At 40.1% G+C, this 22,646-nt stretch overlaps 1 long non-coding RNA gene across 1 annotated transcript; it reads left to right on the top strand.

Moving 5' to 3' along the window:
- The first annotated feature begins 7,793 nt into the window (after positions 1 to 7,793).
- LOC122671991 lies at positions 7,794 to 15,890 on the top strand. Its single transcript, XR_006334429.1, has 3 exons — positions 7,794 to 7,805; positions 13,868 to 13,870; positions 15,698 to 15,890. It is a non-coding gene; the product is annotated as an uncharacterized LOC122671991 (long non-coding RNA).
- Positions 15,891 to 22,646: the final 6,756 nt, after the last annotated feature.

The raw sequence follows: 22,646 nt of genomic DNA, 5'->3' as shown, positions 1-22,646 counted from the left end.
CACAATTTATCTGTATATAATATCGTTTTCTTGTTCGTATTTTTTAAATCTAAACATTTAAAACATGTACGATCTGTATTAGCATTTTTTTCCATTCTTGAAATGTTTGTCCATATTTTTTCCCATCCAGTCCAAAATTTGAGCCATTTTAAACATGTTGTATTGAACAAAGTATTTTCGGTCGTTCCCATTTTAACTAACTATGGTTGAGAATAGGGTGTAGAAAATTGTTAGGCCAAGAATATTGGTCAAGTACTCATTACATACTGAGACAGAATTTGATGGGAAGGCTGGGCAGGTCCTAGTTGCCAATTTGTTAAATACTAGAACTTGAACAAAAGAGAAGGCATGATTGGACAAAAAAGGCCCAGGTCATACATTGACCGTAATAAGCCAAGAGGAGTATAGTGTAATTCAATTCAAATCAATAACACCCAAAGAAGAAAGAAAGGGAGGGGAGAGATTTCCTATTTCGTAATCCTCATCCTTAGTACTACTTTCTTTTTGGTTGTGAATTCCAACCCAAACCAAAAGACAAAGACAAATGGAAACAATGGTAAATAAAGGCATTCTTTAAAGAAACAAAAAAGATATGTCGTACACCATTAAAACATTAATTAATGCTTATTTAATACTTAAAGATTACTGATGAATGATTTTATTATGTCATGTCTATGCCTTTACTCTCTATGGGAGGAAGGACAACACCTCATTTCTCCATCCTCCATTCTCTCCTCCTCTCCCTTCTTGCAGGTGAAGAGGAGAAGGGGGATGTCAAGGTTTTAGGAATCGACATTGGAATAGTCTCACCGGCCGATTCGTAGTATTATTGATCGTGATCACTACCAATACCTGATTGTTACAAATCGATCAAAACAGTATGGATATGATTTTTTTTTTTTTTTTAATTATAAGACCCATGGTATTTTGATTTGGAATCGAGACGATATGGCCCAATATGGCTGATATGTATCAGTATCAGACGGTGTGGTGTTAAACCAATCATGTGTTAATTCATGTATTTTCAATGCACAGTACTCTGTACTCATAAATAAGTAATTTTGTATAGCGGAAATCAGATATCTTCTTCTTATTCTTATTGGTAGTAGTAAGTTTCTTGCAGTTTGTAATGTGTGTGGTCTATGCTAGCACTCCCATGAGTCTATCTCTCTCTTTCTCTATACAAAAAGACACATTTGCCTTTCTTTTTTAAGGAGGAGAGAGATAGACACATGAGAGTGCTGGTTTAGGCCACACTCCTGGACAGAAAACTACTCTGTTTTTTTGTTAAATAACAAGTCACAACCCACAACAATAAAATCAGAGAAAATTAAGAAGAAATGGAAAAACATACTCTCTCTCTCTCTCTCTCTCTCTCTCTTTCTCTCTCAGGATTTGAGAAAGAATGCGTACAAGCTTCAAGATTGAAGCAAGGAAGTACATACAATAGATATATATATTTCTTACAAGAACACAGTCCTATATATATGTATATGTAGAATCTATTTTATTGATAGTATTCAAAGACAAGTTAATGAGTATCGACCAGTGCGTACTACCTACTTCATAATCCAGAAGCAATTACATTTCTAATGAAAATGTAAAAAGAAAGTGGAAAAAGAAACAGGATGGCTTAAAAGAGGAAGTTGGCCGGGGTGTGTGTCTGTCATCTTAATACTCATAACTAACTCATCGATCATACGGCCATAGTTTGGTAATCGGAGTCGGAGACACGAGAGCTGTAGAACCTGGAGATGAAAGCAGAGGCCTTCCTATCAATGTCAGGTTCAGCAACCCAACAGTCTTTGTCTTCGTCGCTGTGTCGTACCCTTCTCATGTTCACTGTGTCGTCCCACATGTCTTCTCCGTCGCCTGAATTCCTCCCCGTACAGAGATTGAATACGTTGAAGATGGAGAAGAAGCCTGACCTCCTCTCCCTTCCTTGCCCATGCCTGCTGTTCTTTTCACCCATCTCTCTCTCTCTCTCTCTCTCTCTCTTTTCTCTTTCTCTTTCTCTCTTCTTTCTCTCACTCACTCTCCCACTAGATCAAGCTGTAGTAGCTACTACTCTTGCAGTTTGGCTTAATTAATTTGCTGTTGGCTCTCTGGTTTCCAATTGTAACAGAGCTCTCTCATTTATACTACCAGAAAGGCATACTACCAGGAAGGTAGGAGGAGCCCACCAGCTTGATCGCACTGTAGGCGATCTTGAGAGATTCCACTCCGTTCGGATCGACTTGGAAGGTCTAAGATTTATGGAAATTACTTGGATTCCTTTACAGTCTTATATACCTTTCTTTAGTGGTAAAACCTATAAAAAGCACAAGTGTTTAGGTCCTCTCCTTTTTTTAATGAACCAAACAGCCCCCACTGTTTCTCCCTACTCCTACTACCTAAACTTTTTCCTTTTGTTTCTAAATTCCCTTCTCGCCCTAACCCAAAAATATATAAATAACATAACCAAGAAACCACAAAAACGTAAAGACCCAACTTAAGAAAAAAAAAATGAGAGTACTATACCTATGGAGCTGATCAGCTGAATCGCTAAAGATTCTTTGAGGTTGGTTTTTTTTTTTTTTTTTGGGGTAAAGGATTCTTTGAGTTAATAGTACAAAGTATTAATTTCACTTTGAGAATTATTTATTCTCTCTAGATAAGTTTAGGGTGTAGTGGGCTAGTCCCTAGTGGCCCCTTTTTGTGACAGCGAAAAGGTAATAGTTAAACCGATTTTTAACTGTATCATTTGCTAATTACTAAAAGACGCTTCTCTTATTTCCAAGGAATGGGAACTAATAATTACGCAGAGATAGCAGCCTTTCTTTTAGGCATTAAAGAAGCAAAAGATCTAGAAGTGGAGCGACTCTGGGTAGGGAGTGACTCTGCGAATGTGGTCACAAGCATTTTGACCTCAAATATTCCTTGGTTTTTTCTGCAACATTGGTGGAACACAGCTCCTTACCTCTCTTCTATTCAGTGGCGTATCACCCACTGCTTCAGAGAATGTAATGTCCCAGCAGACTCCCTGGCCAACCGAGCAGCAAGGTGCAAAATTTCAGAGCAATGGAATGACACTCTAGGCTTTTTAGCTCACCCTATTAGTTGGGAAGCTATGGGCAGGCCCTATTTTCGTTTTCGCTAATTTGTTTTCCCTTGTGCTTTGTTCAGAATAGTTGATCCCTAGAGGATCACCTTCGTCTCTTTTGACTGTACATTCTTTTCTCTTATAATATATACTTGCTGACCTTTTAGCAAAAAAAATATAACCAATGTTTGTTGTTTGGAATTCTAAGTGGGGAATTTCTGAATATCAAATTAGGAATTTTAAAAAGATTAAGATAAAAATATTTGAAAGAAAAAAGATTTTGGCTTCTCACCATACGACACATTAGCTAGATGGGGGAAGGACATTTGTTTTTAACGCCACACCCAAAAGAAAATAATTAAATCTTTAACAAGGACACGGGGAAGTAACAAGCTTGTTGTCTTTTAAGTTGGAAGCTAGGTCACAAATTTGACACGACGAATTCATAATGACACTAATCCTTTAGTTAAAAGTAATTATAAATAATTTTTGGGCAAGATATCACTGTCTAATCTACACTAGCAGAGGGTCACTGGGAGCAAACACAAGGAGATCTACTTGACTGAGAAATTACTAGGAATTGAGTGGTAATTTCACACAATCATGTGAGTAAAATTGTAAAACCCTTGAGGCCTCCTGTTCGACAGTTTGTTAAGGGAAAATGACCTAAGTCCTTGTCAACTTATTGATGGCTAACAACTGTGTCTCTTTGCATTTGATTGTCAAATTATTGTTAAACTAAATGTTGTACAAAATTGGTCAGTATAGAACCTGTACTATAAGAATACGTATCTATTTAATCAATCACATTGGTCCTTCTAAGTGAACTCCACCTGGCCCCTTTTATAGGGTGAGGGGGAGGGGGAGGATTCCATTTCTGTTTTCTCATTGATGAACCATTATACACGTATAAATACCAAAAAAAAAAAAACGTGATGTATAATGAATTCGTAACATATACAATAAAAGCTTCAAGAAATTTCTACCAAACTTTTTAATGAAGAACAACAAAGTAATTGTTATGTTTTTCATTTTTTTATACTTTTTTGATGTTTCATATTTTTTTTACTAATCTATGCATATTTATATTGTATTTAAAAATAAAAAAATAGGTTTGATTGGGTCGAGTCACCAGGTTTTCTGAAAGGAATCAGAAAACCTGGTTTTCCTACTATGAATGCAACAAGAAGATATTTTAGTTCTTTGCAAATTTAAAAAGAAAAGAAATTAAATTAAACAAAGTTATTGAGAAAAAAAAAAGGGAAAAGAAAAGATTAATATCTACGGGTAAGGAAACTAATCATGTGTCAATGTCATCTCTTTTAGCATATCTTCAATATGAATAATGTTCTATGTTCTATTAAATAATCATACAATTGAAATAGTAAATAATTATATTCAGTGTGCCTAAGAAGCAATGCAATGAAGTAGTTCGTTCATTGTTGAGGTTGAGAACATGGTTAATTAAAATGAGTTTTAAATGTCACATTTTGTTGTTTCATTTTTGTAAAAAAAAAATTGTCATTTTCTAAAATGGTCCCAAAGATACGGCCACAAAAAAATTAAAGTTCATTTAAAATGCAAGATACACTTATTTGAGTGAAAAAAATACAGCATTTAAAAAAAAAATTAGTTATTATTATAAAATCTTATGATGCACATATCTAATATTAATACTTTACTAATAAGGCATGAGTGGGTCTCACAATTTATGTGTTTATATTATTATTCTTTTGTCCGTAATTTTCAAAATCTAAACATTTAAACCCGTATTGAAATGTTTGTCCATATTTTTTCTTATTTGGTTCAAATTTTGAACCATTTTAAACACATTGTAATGAACCAAGTTTTTTTTATCGTTCCATCTTAACTAATTATGATTGAGAATAGGGGTGTTTAATATTGTTGGGACAGGAATAGTAGTCAAGTACTCACTGCATACTAAGTTTGAGTTGGATGGGAAGGCTGTGTTTGGTCCTAGTCACCACTCTATTAAATAGGCAAGAGAACACTAACTGGTCGCATGGCCCCTATGCAATGGTAGCATGTGCGCAAGAATCATGGGAAGTAGGATTTTCGCCTTTCCATGGGGGTGGGGCAGTCATTTTATACCACTTGTCTAGGCGTAGGGGCCATATGACCAAATAATGTTCTTTTCCATCTCGCGGCATTAGGCAAGGGGATCCCTTATCCCCGACAATTTTTATCATATGTTCTCAGGCCCTATCCTCCATTATTAATCACGCCGCAACAGTGGGTTTCATCAAAGGAATCAATGTCAGAAATAGAGGTGCCCCGATCACTCACCTTTTATTTGCAGATGATTGTCTCTTGTTTTCCAAGGTAAATCTCCAAGAAATCACTGCTTTAAAGGACTGCCTGGAAATCTACTGTAATGCCACTGGCCAAGCAATCAACTTGCAAAAATCTACTGACCTTCAGTCCGAATACTCATCAAAGATTTAAACGGTGGTTCTCTAGAGTCTTGAAGATTCCATGTAGGGATGGACCAGCAAAATATCTCGGTCTTCCATCTGATTTTGGTTCCTCAAAGTCATCTCTCTTTAAAGAAGTCAAGGAAAAAACCATGAACAAATTTCAGAATTGGAAGCAAAGTCTGCTATCCCATGCTGGTAAAGAAGTTCTAATAAAGGCTGCTGCCTTTCCCATGTCCACCTTTGTTGGCAGCCATTTCAAGCTCCCAAATGCTCAGCACAAAGATATCAACAAAGCTGCTGCTAATTTCTACTGGAGTGAAAGCGATAAAGGCTCAAAAATCCATTGGATTTCCTGGAATAGACTTTGCCGATCAAAGCTCAAGGGAGGCCTTGGTTTAATTAACTCTCGCCTCCACAACCTGGCTCTTCTTGCCAAAGCCGCATGGATAATTTGGAGCAACCCTGACTCAGCCACATCAAAGCTCCTCAAGTCTACTGTTTGAGTTTAAAATAAAACCGCAAGCGTACGGGTCAATCGTAGCTACGGGTCGAACACGAGGAGATATACGCCACTCTATTTAACTAACTTAAAAGTAATGCAAAATGAACCAAATTAAAGTGTTAAATTAAACTAATTAAACTAACGAAAATCAATGCATCTTAACTCATAAGCATCTAACAAAATTAAGGGATTAAATCGGCGTCCTAACACATGAGCATCTAACCTATCAAACTAAAGCGAATTGAAAGGAATAAAAATGCAGCCACACATACTAACCACATAAAAAGAAATAAGGGAATAAAAATGCATCCATAAACCACAACCATATAAAATTAAAATAAAAGAAATAGAGGGGGAAGAAGAAGAAGATAGAGAGAGATAGAGGAGATGGAGAATGAGATTGAGAGTTTAGATAGTAAAACCTGGATGTGCTTGCATGAATGTAAATGAAAAGCTTGAATACTTGCATAAACTTACCATGGCCTCCTCTTCTAAATCTTCAAGTCTTGTCATCAACTTAAGAACTTAGACTAGAAGGCTTAAAACCTAAACTAGAATTAAGAAATTACAACCCAATTGAAGACTTAAATTGAAATTAAAGCATAAACTAAACCTATTATAAGCATTAACTAAAAAATTATAAAAGCAAATTAGAACTTAGAAAAACCAAAAATCACAAATTAGAAGGAGAAGAAGAGAAGAAATTTCACTAAGTGAATGAGCAAATTTTTACAAGAGAGGTAGGGGGTATTTATAGGTGGAAGAGAGGAGAAGAGAGAAGATGGAAGTGTAGGAGAAATATTCCCTAAGAAAAGAGAATATTCTCTTCTCTTTCCTCTTTTACAATACCTTGAATCCTAAGAAAAAGAAAAAATAGAAAGAAGAAGAAGAAAGATTGTTTACATGTAGGCCTTCTATTTCTAGAAAAATAAACTTCCAATTTTAACAAGTGCTTCCTTTTCTTTGTAGATATCTTCTCAAACAATAAAATCAAAGCATCTTTGATTTTTCAACCTTCCATAGATGAGAAAATATAAATCTATCCCAAGTAGAATTTCAGAAGTGCCCTTGAGAAGTTGGAGGAGAGAGAGAATAAGGGTGATGACTAGGATTCCTTCAAGAATAAATAAAATATCCATTCTGTCCTTCAGAAAACGTGGAGCATGGGGTGCTTATATAGGTCTCACCATTGTGTTCCTTGCGAAAAATCACACAAAATAGACCCAAATTTCATCCAATTCGGAGTTGGGGAGCCCAAGATATCTCAAGTTAAAGTTGGACTGTCCAGAGCCTTCCAAATGGAATCTTTCGGGTACAGTAAAGTAACTTCTGATAATTTCATTAAGGCCCCTAAAATCCGAACTTCCGTTTCACTTTGTCCCCATCCGACTGTCAATAATTATAAATAAACCCCTGTAGACCATTTTCACGCGTCGTTACGGAAACGGCCATAACTTCTTCGTTTCAACTCGGAATTAAGTGTCGTTTGAACCATTGCGAAGCTGACTCGATGGGCTATGCATCCATTTACACTTCTAAAAAGCTTAAAAACATCTCCTTAGCATCATCTCCTTCATTTTCACAAGAATTCACCTAAACCCTGAAAAGCACAAGAAAGCACCGAGTAACTCTATCCAATGTGGTAAAATGTATAATTTATGCCCTAAAATTTCACACATAAATGTGCTCATCATCTACCTACCACCCAAACTCAGATTTCCTAAATGCGAAAATAGGAAACAAACCCTCATGGGCCTGGCGCAGCTTGTTCCAAGGAAAGCAAGTCTTACTTGATGGTCTAATATGGTTGGTGGGTAATGGTGAAAGTATAAACATATGGTCAAGCAATTGGATTCCTTCGTTTACCAGGTTTCAAAATTCAATCCGCAAAGCCTTCAAACTGCAGCTTTACTTGGGTCTCAGACCTCATTGACCACCATAACAGATCGTGGCACATACCAACCCTGCAGCTCTTATTTCAGCAATCTGATGTTGATGCTATTCTAAAGATCAGCCTGGCATTAGTCCCTACTGCAGATCGTTTAACTTGGGGTGCTTCTCGTAAGGGAGATTTTTCAGTAAAGATTGCTTATCACCTTCTTGATAATCAAAGGCAATCTGCTGAATCAAATCGGCCATCTTCTTCCAATGTTCATCAATGGGCTCTCATTCCAGACTCTGTTTGGAATCGCATTTGGTCAGCCAATACCCTTCCAAAGATCAAAACTTTTTTATGGCGAGCTTGTGCTCAAGGTTTGGCAACTGGAGAAGGCCTAGCAACTCATCAAATCCCCCTTGACTCATCTTGTCGGAGATGTGGAGCTCAAAAAGAATCGATTGATCATATCATCCTTGAATGCCCATATGCTAAACTAGTGTGGTTCGACAGCTCTCTCTCCTATTGCTCCCCAGTTGACCCAAAAATCTTCCTATGGCTACAATATTGGGATCATATCTTTGTTCAGGACAAGAAGAAAGGTCGAGAATCTCTATCTCTTGCATCATTTATTGGCTGGTTCCTCTGGCTTTCTAGAAATGATTTAGTCTTCAACTCCAACATTTGGCATCCAACAAAGGTCATTCAAGCTGCTGAAGCTGCCTTCAATGAATGTCAACAAGCTACTTTCAAGCCCCAGCCCCTTCAGACTCCTCAATCCACCAATCTTCCAGATATCTGGTCATCTCCCCCTCTTGGAGTGGTAAAGGTCAACTGTGATGCATCTCTCACTGAAGGCCATCATATTGGAGGAATTGGTTTCATTATGCGTGATAATCGTGGAGCTCAACTTAAAGCTTGCTCTGCCACTCATCACTTCCATTCCATCCTTCAAGGAGAAGCCATAGCAATTAAAGATGCCTTACTTGCAGCAAAAGATGGAAGTTTTTTGAATATTCAGGTTGAATCTGACAACCAAGAGCTGATAAATCTGATCAACATGCATAACAGTTCAGCAGCTCCTCTATCAGTTTAAATTTTTTTGCAGGACATCCACTATCTTTGTGATTTTTTCATCAATGTTTCCTTCTCCTACATTCCAAGGTCAATCAACAATCTGGCTGATACCTTGGCCCGGAAGGCCCTACCATTCACGAGTATGGTAGAATGGCCATTGTCCACTCCTTGGCTTTATGAATTATGTAACTCTGAAGCCTTTGTTTGTACTCGTTCTCTCTTTCAATAAATCTGCAGTTCACCAAAAAAAAAAAAAAACAGAAGACGAGGTGTAATTCGGCCAAAAAGACCCAAATCACGACGACCGGAATAAGTCAATAGGAGAAAGAATACAATATAATTCTATTCATATCAGTAATTGAGTGAGGGGAGAGAGGTTTCCTAATTGCTAATCCTCCTTAGTACTACTTTCTTTTTTTTTTTTTGGTTTTTGTTTTGTGAATTCAAGCCCAAACCATAAGAGAGATGATGCAACGGAAAAAGAGAAAGTAAAGGTATTCTTCAGACAAATCAACAAAAAAAGGTACATTGACCATTGACATTGTTATGTCATGTTTATGTCTCTACTCATGAGAGAAAGGACAAAACCCCATATCTCCATCCTCCATTCTCCCCTCTCCCTTCTAGCAGATGAAGAGGAGGAAGATGGGCATGGTTTTCGTAATCGGGATTGGATCGATCAATTTAAATCAATATCGATAATGATTGATAGTGAGACCTGATTGATATGGATTGGTCGATATAATATCAATATGATTTATTTTATAACCAAATAATGTTTTGATTTTGAATCGGCAAGATATGATTTGATACGATTAAAATGTATTGGTATTAGTATCAATATTGATAGTGATTGATATCATGATCGAGCAAAATTTTGAGCCATTTTAAACTCAACAAATCAAACAAAAGTATTTTCCGATTCACAATTTAAACTATGGTTGACAATGGTGCGTTAAATATGGTTGGGCTAGAAATATGTCTTTGTCAATACTCTCTACGTACGAGAGAACAAACGACACAACCCAATGTCTCCAACCTCCATTCTCCCCTCTAACTTTTATTTTCAAATTAAGAGAAGGAGGTGGATGCACACGGTTTTTGTAATTGGCAATGGATTGGCTGATCATATACTGGTATTGGCCATGAATGGTACTAATCGGCCAATATAATACATATGTGATTTTTTCTTTATGAGAAAACAATGTTTTGATCTAAAATCGATTGAATACAGTCTGATACAGGTGATACGTATCATTATCGATGGCAACTGATACCATCACCAATACTGTAAACTAAATCCATGAGGATGTTTCACCAGGTCATGACTCGTTACTGTTATAGGGATAGGGAGTCCTACCCATGAGGCTTCTAGTACAACTGTCATGTAGTGACTGGACTCTATTAGTCTGATGTACATGGGTATCACCCAAGCCTTGTATATAAATACATGTAATGTCTCAGTTATTATTATTGAATGAAATACTTTCTCAGATGGTATCATGAGTCAAAAAGTGCTCTAACAAGCTTTGGTCTTGCTTCCTGTGCCTCAACTTGTTTCTTGGTCTTTTTTTTTTTTTCTCTTTTCTTGCGTTTCTTGTTTTCATTTTTCTTGTCGTTCTTGATTTCTCTGCTCTCACCATGGTGTCCCCTACTCCGTCTTCGGTTTCTCCGGCGTTGATCTCTACCAATGTGTCACCGTAGCTGCCTCTGAAGCTTGGAGCATCCAACTACATGCTCTGGTGAGCGCAGTTCTTGCCGCTGTTACGGGGTTACAATCTCCTCGGTTACTTTGACGGCACGTTCTTGCGCCCAGGCTCCGGTAGCTCCCCTGACTCTGCAAATTCCGGTGTCTCCACCTATGATGCTGCCTCTCTCTGGGGTCGCCAAGAGTAGCTCATCTTGAGCTGGATCATCGCCTCACTTTCTGAATCGACAGTTTCACATGTTGTTGGTGCGGCAACTTCCCGTGAGGCTTGGGACACCCTGGCTGGCGTTTTTGCTCCGTCCTCTCGGACTCGGATCACGGATCTGAAGGACCGACTCTTCCACCTTCAGCGAGGATCTGATTCCATTCAAGACTATCTCCTCTCGGCCAGATCTATTGCTGATACTCTGGCTGCAATTGATCAACCGGTTGCCGATGAGGATCTAGTGTTGGCTGTCCTTCGGGGTTTGGGGGCTGAATATCGTGACTTTGCGACATCGATTCGGCTCCAATCAACTCCTGTCACGTTCATTGATCTCAATGGCTTGCTCCTCAGCCATTAGAGTTTTCTACGCTCTTCTGATGGTGCGTTTCCGATTTCCACGACGAATATGGCTGACTCCACTAGATCTGCAGATGGTGCCAAAACTAGTGGTGGTCGTCGTTCTCGCGGTGGTGGTGGCCGCTACCGTGGTGGTGGTGGCGGTCGTCGATACTACACCAGCAATCAGTCCAACAATTCCAAGAAGACTCAATATACTGATCAGAATGGTGGCTCTGTCTATCGCTCACCAAGATCTGATCAATCTCCTGGTCATGCACTGAACACTGCTGCAGCTCGAGGTTCTGCTATTGCCCCGATGTCCTCTCAGCTTGCTTGCCAGCCCACACCCATGGTATGTCAGATATGCACTCAATCCGGCCATTTGGCCTCTCACTGCCCTCATCGGTTTAATCATGCATTTGTGGGTACGTGCTTTCTCTCATCTACCTCTGTAGTTCCTTCTTCCTGCTGGTTATTAGACACAAGTTCTAATAATCATATCACTGCAGATATTAGTAATTGGGCCATTTCATCTCCATACTCTAGTAATGATCAAATCATTGTAGGTAATGGTCATCAACTTTCCATTATTTGTATAGGATCTTCTACTGTTACCTGCTCTACTCATACTTTTTGTTTGCAAAATGTGTTGTTAGTTCCTAATATCCATCGTAACCTGTTATCTGTTAATAAGTTCTGCTTCGACAATAATGTTCATATGGAATTTCTCTCTTCCTGTTTCTTGATTAAGGACAATCAGAAGAATCGGACACTATTTCGAGGCCTGAGTAATAATGGTCTCTATGAGCTGCCATTAACTAGGGATTTCTCTTCTCCTACTGTGTCGCTCTCTGCTGTTCGAGCTTCTTTAAATGATTGGCATTCCAGGCTTGGCCATCCAGCATTCAAGACAGTCCACAACATCATTCACACGTTTCACTTGCCATCCTCCACCATGAAACATTCCATATGTGGTGCATGTGCTTGTTCTAAGAGTCATAGATTCCCTTTACAAACTTCTAGTTCCCTTTGTGAATTTCCTTTAGATATGATTCATTGTGATGTTTGGGGCCCTGCCCCGGTTGTATCTGTGGACAATTTTCGTTACTATGGCTTGTTCATTGATGACTATAGTAGGTATGTCTGGCTTTTTCCTATGCAAAACAAATCTGATGTTCTGTCAAATTTCATAAAGTTTAAATCCCTTGTGGAAAACTACTTCACACGTACTATCAAATGTGTGCAAACCGATGGTGGGGGGGGGGGGGGATTTCAGGCTATGGACTTGTTTTTGGAAACAAATGGCATATCCAAGAGGGTTTCTTGCCCTAATACACAAGCCCAGAATGGTGCTGCTGAACGTAAGCACCGGCACGTTACAGAAACAGGCCTGGCTTTGCTTCTTCATGCCAATGTTCGACCGAAGTACTGGAGCTATGCATTTTTCATTGCTGTATACTTGATCAATCACATTCCCTCCCCACTAATTGGTTTACAAAACCCAGTTCAAAGGCTATTCAACACTGCCCCAGACTATGGGTTCTTGCGAATGTTTGGGTGTCTCTGCTACCCGTGGCTTCGTCCATATGCACCGCATAAGTTGGCTCCTTGCTCGCGGCAGTGTCTATTTTTGGGTTACTCTAAGACCCACAAGGGCTACAGTTGTCTTGACCTGGCCACAAACAGATTATTTGTTGCTTGGCATGTGGTCTTTGATGAGACCAAATTTCCTTGCTCCGATGATACAACCTGGGCTGCCTCTACTATAGCCCAACTGGATCCATGGTTCTTTGCTCCACCACCGCTAGTGCTGCCTTGTAGCTCCATGCATGGTTTAGCCCCATCACAGGGTCAATGTCCCATGCCACCAGCGCAAACTCCAGGCCCATCGTTTTCTGTGTCACCAGCGCAAGGCTCATTGCCATCAACGCCAGGCCCATTGCCATTAGCGCCAGACCCCTTGACCACTGTGCAAGGCCCACTAGGGCCCTCATATAATGCTCCTGCTCCTGCGCATGAGCCTGCACCAGTAGGCCCATCTGCTCCTACACACTCGGTCCATCCAATGACCACCCGCAGCAGAACTGGTACCCTACGTCAACCAACTTGCTTAAATCTAATTGCTTCACTACCCGTCTCCATGGATCAGATTGAGCCCACCTGCTACACTCAGGCCATGCGCTCCCAGCCTTGGCGCAAGGCAATGCAGGATGAATTTGATGCATTACTACGCAATGGCACTTGGGATCTGGTCCCGTTCTCTCCACAACAAAATGTTGTCGGTTGCAAATCGGTCTTTTGCATCAAAAGGAAGGCGGACGGGTCCATTGAATGGTACAAAGCCCGTCTGGTGGCAAAAGGGTTCCATCAACGCCCCAGTGTAGACTTTAATGAAACTTTTAGTCCGGTTGTTCGCTGCACTACGATTCGTGTGGTTCTGTCGCTTGCGATTACTCATGGCTGGCCCCTTAAGCAGTTTGATATTCAAAATGCATTTTTGCATGGCACGCTATCTGAGTCGGTGTTTATGAGCCAACCACCTGGTTTTGTAGACCCTGCCGCACCATCCCATGTGTGTCGTTTACGCAAATCTCTCTATGGTTTGCAACAGGCGCCTAGGGAATGGTTCAACAGGTTGAGTGGGTTTCTACTCTCCTACAGGTTCAAGGTGTCCAGAACCGATGCCTCACTATTCATTTATCGCCGCGATGCCACCGTGTTGTATCTCTTGATCTATGTGGATGACTTAGTCCTCACTGGGAACGATTGTTCGGCTATGGCTCTCTTAACCCGTCATATGTCTGTTGAGTTTCCTCTTAAGGAACTTGGTGATTTGAGTTACTTTCTCGGCATGGAAGTCCACCGTTCTTCTGACAGTCTCTTTCTCAACCAGGGAAAATATGTACGTGAGCTCGTGGCCAGTGTTGACATGGGCTCGGCAAAGCCCACATCCACCCCGGTTGCTAGTGGTATCTCCTTGTCCCTTACAACTGGGACTCCTTTGCATGATGGGTCTACCTATCGTCGTGTTGTGGGTGCACTCCAGTATCTTAAGCTCACCAGGCCTGACATTAGTTTTGCGGTCAGTCGTGTAGCCCAATTTATGCACCAACCTACTAATGCTCACTGGGTAGCGGTCAAAAGGATCCTACATTACTTATGCCATAGTCCGACTGATGGTCTCTTCTTCGGTGCTGGGAATGACATTTGCTTGACGGGGTATTCTGATGCGGATTGGGCTGGCTGCCCACTCGACCGTAAATCGTCTACTGGGTACTGTGTTTATCTTGGGCGTCATTTGATTTCTTGGTCATCCCATAAACAGCGTACTGTTTCTCGGTTTTCAACCGAGGTAGAGTATCGAGCAATCGCAACAATCGCTACTGAGATTGTATGGTTACGCTTCCAATTTCGTGAGTTGGGTGTCTTTTTGGCCACGGCTTCGGTGGTCTGGTGTGACAACATTGGCGCGACTTATCTCACCGCTAACCCATTGTTTCATGCTTGTACCAAGCACATCGAGATCGACTTTCATTTTGTTTGGGACATGGTGGCCTCTCGCCAACTTCATGTACGCTATGTCTCCACCGTTGATCAAACTGCCGACATCTTTACAAAGGGGTTGTCTCGCCAACGGTTTGCCATTCTTCGGTCCAAGCTCACCCTTGGGTTCCCCCGGCTTAGCTTGAGAGGGCGTGTTATAGGGATAGGGAGTCCTACCCATGAGGCTTCTAGTACAGCTGTCACGTAGTGACTGGACTCTATTAGTCTGATGTACATGGGTATCACCCAAGCCTTGTATATAAATACATGTAATGTCTCAGTTATTATTATTGAATGAAATACTTTCTCATAGTTACAAAGACTAATGGTTTTCGTTTTGGACCAACAACTAGTTTCTTAATTGGCAGAGCAATATTAGAGCATTGCATTCTTAAATCCAGAATGAATTATGAATTGCTTACATGGAAGAGTTGGAAGAAAAAACAAAAATCAATCTTGTATGGGATTATATAATTGTTGAGGAATTCTCAATAATAACTCAAAGGAATTTACATGCTTATCCAATTATCTTCATATTTTCGCCAACTCTACAATGTAAGCCTTGAAAACCCCTAACCTGTGAATAAGTAAAGTAATCTTTCAAGTAATAATGTAATTTTAAAAGACGAAAACGAAAAAATCCAGAAATTCCAGATTTGAGAAAGAATTAATGTCTACAGGCTTGAAGACTAATGAAGCAAGGAATTAATGTATACAGGCTTGAAGATTAATGAAGCAAGTAATTACATACATGTATTGACAATTGCAATCAATATTTCTTACAATAACAGAGTGAGTCTTATTATTTTTTTGGAAGAATTTACATATATACTACCTAATTATTAATTTACATCTCTAATTAATAATGAATTAGAAGATAGGAATAAGAAATAAGAAATGAAATTGATTTGGATCATAGAGAGAGAGTTTGAATGTCAGATTCGGAGACACGAGTCTCGTAGAATCTGGCGATGAAAGCAGAGGCCTTCCTGTCAATGTCAGGTTCAGCAACCCAACGTTCTTTGTCTTCGTCGCTGTGTCGTACCCTTCTCAGGTTCACTGCTTCGTCCCACATATCTTCTCCTCCCTCGCCTGATTTCTTCCCCTTTCCGATTTTAAAGATGGAGAAGAAGGATGACCTCCTCTCCCTTCCTTGCCCATGCCTGCTACTCTTTTCACCCATCTCTCTATTCGATCACTCTGTCTCTTATCATCCTCACTCACTCAAGGTGTGTGTGCTAGCTACTACTCTTGTTTGGCTCAATTTGCTGTTGGCTCTGGTTTCCAATTGCAACAAAGCTCTCTCGCTCATTTATACTACCAGAACGGCAGGAGAAGTCCCAACACAACAACTTGATCGTACTGTAGACGATCTTGAGATTCTGTGCATCGTTCGGATCGAGTTGAATGGTCTAAATTCTTCAAAATAAATGACTTGGATTCCTTATATATAAGTGGCAATTAACTTTAGAAAAAGCACAAGTGTTTTGGTCCTCTCCTTTTCTTATTGACCCTACACCTCCAATCCTCCTCCTATTACCTAAACTTTTTCTTTCTTTCCCCGTTGTTTCTAAGCTTCCTTCTCTCCCTTTCTCCTTTGCTTCCTCAATACTATAACGAATATGAACACCCCCTAACCCCCCCTCCCCCATCCCCCCCACAAAAAAAAAATAAAAAAATAAAATAAAAAGAGGGATTGGGATCCGCTCCAATGAGCATCCTGCCCAATGAGGCATCCAACGACTGGGCTGCTATGCACACATATACCAGCCGCTGGATGCCTCATTGGGCACTCATTGAGCGAGATATTCTTTGGATAGGATCCGGATCTGAAAATAGGTGGGTTTATTAAGACCGTCGATCTTTCAATTGCCTTGTAGACATTGTTGGGCAAATGGATCATGAGTTGTCATTGTTGGAAACTTGTGTGGCACTGTTGGTGGCATGCTTGAGGTATCTGGATGATATAGAGATGTTGTGGCAACTCCAACAATGATAGACAGTGAGTTTGCAGAGCAGACAACTAAGTTTTGGTGTGAACAATGTTTGGCGATGTTACAGATATTTTTTTGCTCATATAGCATGTATTGGCACTTGGCAGCCATTACAATGTATTATGTGCTTAAACAAGGTTCGGTGTGAGGAGGAAGTAACAAGTGAAGGCCTTGTAAATTAAAAATCGCATCTTCATAGGTTCACACAGTCGTAGCTAGTATGTTCGGAGCGAAATTCATGAGGCTTATTAAAAAACAAGAATAAGATTTTAAAGGAAAGAAACCACACCAAAAGGACTAAGAGTTGTAACCAAGACAAAAGGAAATGGGTCGACCATAAAAGATTAGAAAAACACTTTTTAAGATTCTAAGAATTCTTAGTTAATGGTAAAGAGAAGGAGAGGGAGCTGCAAGAGACATGCAGAAAAAAGTAACATCCATAATTTGCAAAGTTTTTGGATGGTATCTTTAATCTTTTCTACCACTTTTTTACCATTCTTTCGCAGAAAATTTCTAGAGACAAAAAAAGCCTTAGGCCTCAACCGATGGTTGGTAATGATTGCTTGAGTTTTGGGCTATCTTACTAGTTCGTCGGCAACAATAATTAACATAGTAATAGCAATAGTAATATTAATAAGGGCTGATGTTCTTTGTGCCGCAGTGCAGCCTGCGTCCGGACACAAATTTTTTTCCTATGCGGTTCCCTAACCGGTGCGGTTCCCTAGTGCCTCTCACAAGAGGAGGGTGGACCCCACCCGGGCAGAGTATTCGGTCAGGTGCCCTGGGTGGGTCCCACCCCCCTCTTGTGAGAGGCACTAGGGAACCGCACCGGTCAGGGAACCTTAGACGATAACGATTCCTCAGACACATGGACTGCCATTCAAGGGGGTAGGGTGGTCATTTCACCCACCTCCATGTGTCTGGGGCCCTGGGCACAGCTGCGCCCTCGGCATAGAGAACATTTGGCCTATTAATAAATAGGGTAATTTACACATACCACCCCTGAGGTTTAACGAAAGAATAATTTTACCCCCCAATTTTGGATAATTCTGCGTACCTCTTGAGGTTTTCAAACGTTAACAAATACACCCATTCCGTAAGTTCATGGCTAACCGTGTTAAAATTAAGAAGAAAATTGACCAAATTGCCCATATCTTCCCCAAATCGTTTCCCTTATTTTTGTTCTTGAAGAACCCTAACTTGCAACTGAAAACCTTTTCACCCGTTCAGCTCCTCACCCCTTCACCACCTCTTCTCCTTCTTCTTCTAAAACCTAATCAAATTTTAGGGCAGACATCAAGAGCTTCCTCCTCAAAAATCCTGAACTAAGAATTAATGAACTACTTTAGTGTTCTTAGGGCCTAATGGGTTCCGTTTCAAGTGTCCTGTTATGCAGCCATTGACCCTCCCTTGTCCCTGCTGCAGAAAGAATAGTTTTAATGACGCTGGAGCTTGTGTAACCCAGATTGTAAATTTTAGAATTTACTACTAGTCACTGTGTATTAGAGCACATGCCAGAGGAGCAGTGCTTCTTCCCGCTCTGTCCCAAGTCCCAACTCCCTCGGTTAGCTTTACTTCAAGCTTCAAGGAAGAAGAAGAAGGATTGTCTCCCTCATTCCCTCTCTGTACCAACACCAGAAACGCCACTCTGTTTTCCTTTCCAATCATGCATCTCACGCAGTGATACACCAAACCCTCCTCTTCTTCCATCTCTGTCTCTCACATAAAAAACACACACTTCAACGATGGATATGTATCGAACACCTGAGAGCCGCTGAGCAAAATCCAGATTCATCGTTGTGCTAGGCCGGGATCCGGCATCAATGCATCCTACCGCCAATTCAGCGCGGTCGCAGTCACCAACTCAAGTCCTGGAACTCATCAACCACCTCTTTCCTCCCCTCCTACTTTCTTCTCTCACCGTCAAGTCCTTCATTGGTCGATGGCAGGTTATTCGGACCAAGCTCACCTCCCTTCGTTCTTCCGTTTCTGATATCTCGGATTACCCCCACTGGTCGGAGAATCCACTCCTCCATGACCACCTCCCTAACCTGCTGTCAACTCTCCACAAGACAAAATCAGAAATGGAGAGCTACACTACACCTACCTTCTTAATTGGGTGATCTACCACACACGTTGCAGAAGAGAAGCAAACCACCAAGTAAATTAAAGGGTCAGTCTCCCAAAGAAAGTGAGAAATGGAAACGATTAGGTTTTAGAAGAAGGAGACGAGATAGTGAAGGGGTGAAAAGGGTTTCAGATTTGGGGAAGACGAGAGCAATTTGGTCAATTTTTTTCTTAATTTTAACACTGTGGGTATATTTGTTAACGTTTGTAAACCTCAAGAAGATACGTAAAATTATCCAAAACTGAGGGTTCAATTGCACTTTCGTTAAACCTCAAGGATGGTATGTGTAATTTAATAATTTGACATGCAAGAACATATATGGGCTCTCAAACTAAGAACTGATCAGAGCAGCACCCAAAGTACTCAGCACATTGCGGAACCACCCTCCGAGTGTGTGTGGTACTGAATATACCCGGCCATGCCCGCATTTGTGTCCTGTTTGTATTCAAATTCCTAATTTTTTGAGAAAAAAATAACAAACCACAATTCAGAACAACAAAGTCAGAAAAAATTAAGAACAAATGAAAAAACGTAGTCTTTATACAAGGATTTGAGAAAAAAATGTATACGGGCTTCAAGATTGAAGTAAGGAATTACATACATGTATCCACACTCAGAATATATATTTCTTACAATGACAGAAACCCTATGTAGAATCTATTTTATTGATATTATTACCTACTTGATGAGCCATTACATTTCTAATAAAAAAGAACTTGGGTAGGTAGCAAGAAAGAGGAAGTTGGGGGGGGGGGGGGTGATTGAGGACTGAATATACATGATGAGATAAACTTTATAAAATCTCCGAATTGAAGACCCTCCGATCCCCTCCCCCGGTCTCTGTATCTGTCATATTAATTAATTAATTAATACACTACTCATTCGTCGATAGGTTAGTTAGTCTTGGTCGCTGTGTCGTACCCTTCTCAAGTATGACAAAGCAATGAAAATTGAGGCCTTGCTGTCAATGTCAGGTTCAGCAACCCAACCGTCTTTGTCTTCGTCGCTGTATCGTACCTTTCTCAGGTTCACTGCTTCGTCCCACATATCTTCTCCCTCCACTGACTTCCTCCCCGTACATAGCTTAAACACGTTGAAGAAGGAGAAGAAGGATGACCTCCTCCTCTCCCTTCCTTCCCCATTCCTGCTCTTTTTTTCACCCATCTCTCTCTCTCTCTTCTTTCTCTCACTCAAGGCCCAAGGACTCAAGGTGCAGTAGCAGTAGCTACTACTCTTGTTTAATTGGCTTAATTTGCTGTTGCCTCTGGTTTCCAATTCCAACAACGCTCTCTCTCTCTCTCTCTCTCTCTTTCTCATTTATACTACCATGAAGGCAGGAGGATCCCCAGCAGCTTGATCACACTGTAGGTGACCTTGAGAGATTCTACACCGTTCAGATCGACTTGTTGTATGGTCTAAGATTTATCGAATTAAATGACTCGGATACCTTAGTCTTATATAGAATACCTTTCTTTATTGGTAAAACCTAAGAAAAGCACAAGTGTTTTGGTCCTCTCCTTTTCTGATTGACCCAAACAGCACCACCCCCCACCGTTTCTTCCTATTCCTACCACCTATAAACTCTTTCCTGTGGAAAAAACCAACATCCTCTCCAGCCCACCAGTAGTGAAGCCATTGGAGAGCTGTCCTGTCCGTCCTTAATTAGGTTCCTTTTGTTTCTAAATCTCTGGAGAAGTTTAGGGTGTAGTGGGCTAGTAGTCCCTCCCTATTGGGCATTGGTCCCTTTTGGGACGACAAAAAGGTACTAGTTAAACCCATTTTACCTGTATCATTTGCTAAATTATTGAGTGTTTTTTTTTTGGTAAAATTATTGAGTGTTTATGACCAATGTTTTGTTGCTTGGAAGTCTGATGAGGGGAATTACTGAATATCAAATTGGGATGTTTAAAAAAGAAGATTAAGCCAAAAATATTTCAAAAAAAAAAAAAAAATATGATTTTTGCTTCTCACCAAACGACACGTTAGCTAGATAGGGGAAGAAAATTTGGTTTTTTGTTTTTTTTTTTTTTTTTAATGATAGAAGGACATTTGTTTTTAAAGCCCCTACAAAAATGAAAATAATTAAATTTTGGAAAAATCACACCCCCCTCCCAAAAACTATGCCCTAATTACACCCTTCCATGTGTTTTCAACAATTACACTTGTACCCCCTAAGGTTAATGGTGTTAGTTGTGAAATGTAAAAGACCATTTTACTCTTAATCCTTTCCCCGCATAATCTTCTTCAATTCACCCTCCTCAACCCTTTCTCTATAACCCCGCCACCACTCTTGCTCTTTCCTCGCCTCTTTCCCTACAACCCTGCCCCCACTCATGCTCTCTCCTTGGCCAATTAGTTTTCTTTTAATCATAATTTTCATTTCCCCACCTCTCCAAAGTAACAGTTATAGAGGCATTGTTACAGGAGTTGTAATAATGTTGTGTCAATGAATTTTCTCCTCATCTTACTGAAATTCCTAATGTTTCTTTTGTTAAATTTTAGAATTGTGTCTTATTAAATACAGCTGGAACTGAGCCTAGTGAGGCCCCCCGTGAGATCGCTTGAATAACGTTAAACATAGAAGGAGGTGGTTGTAGTAAAAGATTCTACTTCGAACTCACGAATTTTCGAAAAAGAAGGGCATTCCCAAACATGACTAGAGAATAGCTCGAAGGAGATGAGTAGCTTATTCTTCACTATGTTAATATTTGGAAACACCTTATATGGTGGGAAATAGATGGATGTGAATTTCAGCTCAAACCAAAAGACAGATGATGAGGCTGAAAAAAAGGGTACATGTACACCATTAATGCTTGTATTGTACTTTAGGATTATAGACCATGGGTGTTGTTATGGCATGTCTATGTCTCTACCTTACTCTCTATGAGAGGAAGGACAACACCCCATGTCTCGTCCTCCATTCCCGTCTCTCCCTACTTGCAGATGAAGAGGAGGAAGATGAGCATAGTCTTAATAATCAGGATTGGATCAATCAATTTGTATCAGTATTGATAATGAACAATACCGATACCTCCTCATCGATATAGATTGACCAATATGATTTATTTTAAGAAAGAATAATGTTTCAATTTGGAATTGACCCGATATGACTTGATATGACCAATATGTATCAGTATCAGTATCAAGTGATTGATATTGTGATGGAACACAATTTTTAGCAGTGTTAACACACCATATATCAAACAAATGTTTTTCGTGGTTCCCATTTTAAATATGGTTGGACAGGAAATATTACCAAGGTACTCACAACGTACTAAAGCCGAGTTGGATGGCAAACCTTGGCCAGGTCTTAGTCACCATTTTGTTAAATACTTGAAACTGAATAAAAGATGAGGCATGATTGGACCAAAATGGCCCAGGCCATTGACCGGTATAATCCAAGAGTAGAAGGAATACGGTATAATTCAATTCAAATCTGAAATACCCAAAGGACAAAGAAAGTGAGGGGAGAGGTTTCCTAATTCAGAATTATTCCTAATTCTGAATTCTCTTTTCCAGTACAAGTTTCTGTTTTGTTGTGAATGCCAGCCCAAACTAAAGACAATGACCAAAAATAAAAAATAAAAAGGCAAATAAAGGGTATTCTACAAACAAATCAAAAAAAAAAAAAAAAAAAGAAAGGTACAACGTACACCATTAAAACATTGAAAGGATTCTGTCCAGCACCTGACGGCACCTGACGGGGCTGCATGTGCAGCGCTGGACTTGGTGAGGCTTGATAAGACCGCCTCAC

This window comes from Telopea speciosissima, chromosome 8 (assembly GCF_018873765.1).
Source record: "Telopea speciosissima isolate NSW1024214 ecotype Mountain lineage chromosome 8, Tspe_v1, whole genome shotgun sequence".
In the NCBI taxonomy this organism is placed as follows: Eukaryota; Viridiplantae; Streptophyta; class Magnoliopsida; order Proteales; family Proteaceae; genus Telopea; species Telopea speciosissima.
This window is presented reverse-complemented; position numbering and strand designations above follow the sequence as displayed.